The sequence below is a fragment of the Myxine glutinosa genome, unplaced genomic scaffold (genome assembly GCF_964187855.1).
Source record: "Myxine glutinosa unplaced genomic scaffold, kmMyxGlut1.1 SCAFFOLD_1853, whole genome shotgun sequence".
NCBI classification, from domain to species: Eukaryota; Metazoa; Chordata; class Myxini; order Myxiniformes; family Myxinidae; genus Myxine; species Myxine glutinosa.
In genome coordinates, this window is record NW_027617948.1 from 49,640 (window position 1) to 55,000 (window position 5,361).

Below are 5,361 nucleotides of genomic sequence, written 5' to 3' on the forward strand. Positions count from 1 at the left end.
CTTTCATGAACCGGCTGCCCAGGACTGCCGCTCAAGTGGTTAAAGCAGGAATTTGTAATTTGTTCAAGGTGTCTTTTTTCATACAATGATACCAAGTGAAATTTCTTTTCTGAAACAATATTGAACAGTTCTTGCAATTTGAGTGGTTTTTCTTTTACAACCCAATGACACCTTCCTATGACGGATCAATATTATGTGCTCTTACCATCCAAATCCATGCCCAGGGTGTGTTTCTGGCATCCCTTTCAAAAAAAAAAAACTTAAGCTGCTAAGATCTGGTATTACACACAAAAGGGAATGGTGGGAGACCCTCAAGATGAGCTGGAAGAAATGCAAGCATCTGCTTTCTCGAACATGCAAGTTGAAGCTTGTCAAATTCAGATTCAGGTGCCAAAGAGGAAAAACCACATTACGTAGATAAATCGTCAAGAGGAAACAATCATTTCCTGGGTGGGACGCACGAGCATGAGAAACCCTCTGACTCCATGACATCTGAAGCCTGAGTCAATGAGGATGAGGGAAAAGATTTTCAAAAATTAAACCCACTTCGGTGAGAGGGCCGGCAGTACAGCTTAGAGGTAAATGCAATCACCTTTGAGCTGTCGAACCTGGGTTAGAATCTTGACCCAGGTATAAACTGTCAACCAGGTGTTTTAGAGGCAGGTCGGATTCATTAATGTGTCGGATTCATCATCAATCCCTCGGATGGACTTAAGCCGGATGACCCAGCTACCAGCTCCGGTCGTTTGTGGACGTTAAAGATACCACATCGTCTGTCACAAAGAGGAGCAGAGTTATCGACGGCTCTCTGGATTCTAAAATCTTGCTCCAACTTGCAGGAGGGGCACTGCATCAGTGGCACAGGCGTGCTCCGAGCTGTGGTGCGTCAAGCAAAAAATTGTCCTGAGTTCAACATTTTTAGAAAATAATTCCAACCAAGGTCACACATTGCACACACACACATTGCACACACACACATTGCACACACACACATTGCACACACACACATTGCACACACACACATTGCACACACACACACACACACACACACACACACACACACACACACACACACACACACTTCCAACCACTTGTCTTTCATTACAAAATAATCCTAATAATCTCCGAATCCAATAACGATCGTCAGTTTATGGATCGTCAGTTTATGCCCGAGTATCAACAACCTTAAATTGAATGATATATTTTGAACATGAATCAGAAGACAAATTTGCCATTGAACAGTACTTTGTCTCTGAATTCGTCCCGATCGCGCATGCGCAGGGCGAGATGATATTTTTACTCTGTCTGCCTGACAGTCAAACAAAATTGAAAGTCATTCCAAACAGGAAATTTACTGCTTTTAGGGACATTATAAAGGACACAAACAACAGGCATGAATTACTGATGTAGCGTGCTACATAGGGTGGTGTAGTAGCCACTGTGTAAAATGGCGGTAAAACCCAGAATTAATTTATTTATATGACTTTTACAATCTATTTCATTCAAATTTAATTATATACTTGAACACTGTAGAAAGCAAATCGCCTGCTAAATACTTCCAAGAACGTCCAGTTTTGTAGTACTTGTTCACCACGCTTTATAACGTGTCCATGGGTGATGTATAAGACTGCTTGAATAGAACAAAACGTCCGGATACAGCTCAGATATCGAAGAGGAATGTTTGTTGTAGCACATTTGACTCCTTTCTTTTTTGTATACAAGATCGAGGCTCGTGTAAGAGCTAACATCAATCACAAAAAAACAAACGGACACACAAAACATACAATAAAGGGAGCGGGAGACAGGATTGGGAGAGAGAGGGAAGCACACAAGTACAACAGCAGAGAACATCGGAAGATCTGTGGGAGGGAGAGGGATTGGGGGGAGGAGGCATGGGAAGGCGGGGGGGTTTAGAGGTATAAAAAACATGGACTCTGCTAGAACTTCCAGGAAAGAAGACGGTAATTCAAAAAAAGGGGATCTGGGGGTGAATTAACGGGGGTAGAAGAGATCAAGGTTTTGGATGGGGGAAGATAAGAGATGGATATATAAAGACAAGCTTCAAATAAATACAAGTCAGGAGACGACGATGGTTCACGAGCGAGCGGACTTCAATGACAAAGGTCAAAACCGACATTGAAAATATATAAATAGGAATGTATTATCTGTTATGAGACTAGTTAGCTACACAATACCGAAAATTTGGTTCGATTCCGACAATTTTGAAAATTTGACCTTTGTGACCTTGAAATGTCAAAACGAAGGTTACTGACCTTGAAATGAGATAGAAAATAATGTATAATCAGTTATGAGGTTAGTTAGCTACACAATACCGAAAATTCGGTTTGATTCCGACAACTTTGAAAATTTGACCTTTGTAACCTTCAAAGGTCAAAGATTCTTGAAATTGTTGGAAAACTTGTATTTCATGATGTATGTGATAATATAAGATCATGTACGACATTTCACCCTATCAGGAAGCGAACAATGTAATAAAACCATCAAAAATCGACTTTTCTAAATTTCGTGACCTTGTGACCTTGACCTTTGGGCGAAAATGAAAATTCGAGCTCCGTGGGACTAGACACATCACATTGGCCTAACCAAATACCGAAACCCCCGTCAGATTCCACCAAACCCCTCGGAGAAGATGTAGCTTGAACTCGATTACCACCTAAAAAGACATGAACACGTACTTTGCCGTGCGAAGCTCCGGGGTGACGTGGGAAGGCGGGCAACCGTGGTGTGCCGTTGGCACCGGGGCGAACTTAAGGGCGGTCTCCTGAAGGGCGGAGCGCTGTTGCGCCGCGAACCAAGGAGCCGTGGAGTCGGGGATAAATTCACCCGGTACCCGCAGTGGTTGCCCGAAGACCGACTCCACCGAGGACGCGTGCAGGTCGTCCTTGGGCACCGTCCTGAGGCCCAGCAGGACCCAGGGGAGCCTGTCGACCCAGCCGCCGTCGCGGAGGCTGGCCCGGAGCACGGCCTTCATGGAGCGATGAAAGCGCTCGCACAGGCCATTGGCCTGGGGGTGGTAGGCCGTGGTGTGGTGTAGCTTCACCCCGAGCCCTTGCGCCACCGTGGCCCAGAGCTCCGAGGTGAACTGGGGGCCGCGGTCGGACGAGATGTCCGAGGGGGCACCGAACCAGGCAACGCAAGTGGCGATAAAGGCTTGCGCCACCTCAGCCGCAGATGTCGCCGCCAATGGGATGGCCTCCGGCCACCGTGTGGCGCGGTCGACCATGGTGAGGAGGTGGGTGAAACCTCGCGAGGGGGGCAGAGGTCCCACCAAGTCGACGTGCACATGGTCGAACCGCCGCTCGGGCACCGTAAACGGGGCCAACGGTGCCTGGGTGTGGCGGTGGACCTTTGCGCGCTGGCACGCGAGGCACGTCCTGGCACAGTCGCGGACGTCCTTCCTGAGGCCATGCCAGACGAACTTCGCCCCGACGAGTTTCTGGGATGCCCTCGCGCCAGGGTGGGACAGGCCGTGGATGGCGTCGAACACCGGGCGCTGCCAGCCAGCGGGCACGATGGGGCGAGGCGGGCCGAGGGATACGTCGCATAGGAGGACCGTGCCCGCGGCATCGAACGGCACCTCGGTGACGCGGAGGCCCATGACGGCGGTCCGCAAGGCCTGGACGCCGGGGTCGGCGGTCTGGGCCTCCACCATCCGGGCATAGTCGACCCCGAGGTGGACCGCGTGCACGACGGACCGGGAAAGGCAATCCGCCACCGGGTTGTCCTTACCCGCCACGTGACGGATGTCCGTCGTGTACTCGGACACGGCAGAGAGGTGGCGCTGCTGCCGTGCCGACCATGGCTCGGCGACCTTGGCCATCGCGAACACAAGGGGCTTGTGGTCAACGAAGGCCGTGAACGGGCGGCCCTCCAGCAGATGGCGGAAGTGTCAGACCGCCAGGTGGAGCCCGAGCAACTCGTGGTCGAAGGTGCTGTACCGCCGTTCTTGCGGGCGAAGCTGCCGGCTGAAAAACACAAGCTGTTGCCAAGCACCACGCACCCAATGCTCGTGCACCGCGCCCACCGCGTAGTCCGACGCGTCGGTGGTGAGGGCGATCGGTGCATCGGGCGCCGGGTGCGCCAGCATGGTGGCGTCGACCAGAGCCAGCTTTGCGCCCGCGAACGCCGCGGCCATCGGCTCCGACCATGCGATGTCACCTTTGCCCGGCTTGCCCCGAAGGGCCTCGTGCAAGGGGCGGAGGAGCCGGGCGACGTGGGGCACGAAGCGGTGGTAAACGTTTACCATGCCCAGGAACTCCTGGAGCCCCTTGATCATGTGGGGCCGTGGGAAATCCCTGACCGCCTCCACCTTGGCCAGTAAAGGGACGGCCCCGTGCTCGGTGATGCAGTGCCCCAAGAAGTCAATGGTGGCGACGCCGAAACGGCACTTGGCAGGGTTGATGATTAGGCCATGCTGGCCCAGGCATTCGAAAAGCGTGTGGAGGTGGAGCAGGTGGTCCTCCCGGGACGCGCTCGCGACTAGGATGTCGTCCAGGTAGACGAACAGGAAAGGTAAGTCATGCAAGACGCTATCCATAAGCCGCTGGAACGCCTGAGCCGCATTCTTCAACCCGAAGGGCATCCTGAGGAATTCGAAGAGGCCGAAAGGGGTGATGACGGCCGTCTTCGGGACGTCGTCCGGTTGGACGGGGACCTGATGGTAGCCCCGGATGAGGTCCACCTTTGAAAACACGGTCGTGTTGGCCAACCGGGCGGAAAAGTCCTGAATGTGTGGGACGGGGTAGCGGTCGGGGGTGGTGGCATCGTTGAGCCGGCGGTAGTCTCCGCACGGCCGCCATCCCCCGCCGGGCTTCGGCACGATGTGCAGCGGGGGAAGCCCAAGCGCTGTTGGAGCGCCGCACGATCCCCAGCCGCTCCAGTGTGGCGAACTCCGCTTTCGCCACGGCGAGCTTCATAGGCTCGAGTCGGCGTGCCCGGGCATAGACCGGCGGCCCGACCGTGGGGATGTGATGCTCCACCCCGTGCTTAACGGCCACCGCTGAGAAGGTCTGGCCGCGTGAGGGCCGGGAAACTGGCGAGGAGGCGGGTAAAGTCGTCCGCTGCCGGAAGCGTGCAACTTAAACTCGCCGGGACGGAACCTTTCAGCAAGCCGCTTGGCAAGCCGCTCGGTGAGCCGCTCGTTGAGCCACTCGTTGAGCCGCTCGGTGAGCCGCTCAACGAGCTGCTCAGCGAACAAGCGAGCGAGCTAAAGGTTTCGGCCTGGATGAGCCGTCTGCGCTTCACGTCGACCAGCAACCCATGCGCACATAGGAAGTCCGCACCGAGCAACGCCATTGGCACGTTGGCGGTCACAAATGACCATTGAAAGCGCTGCCCTCC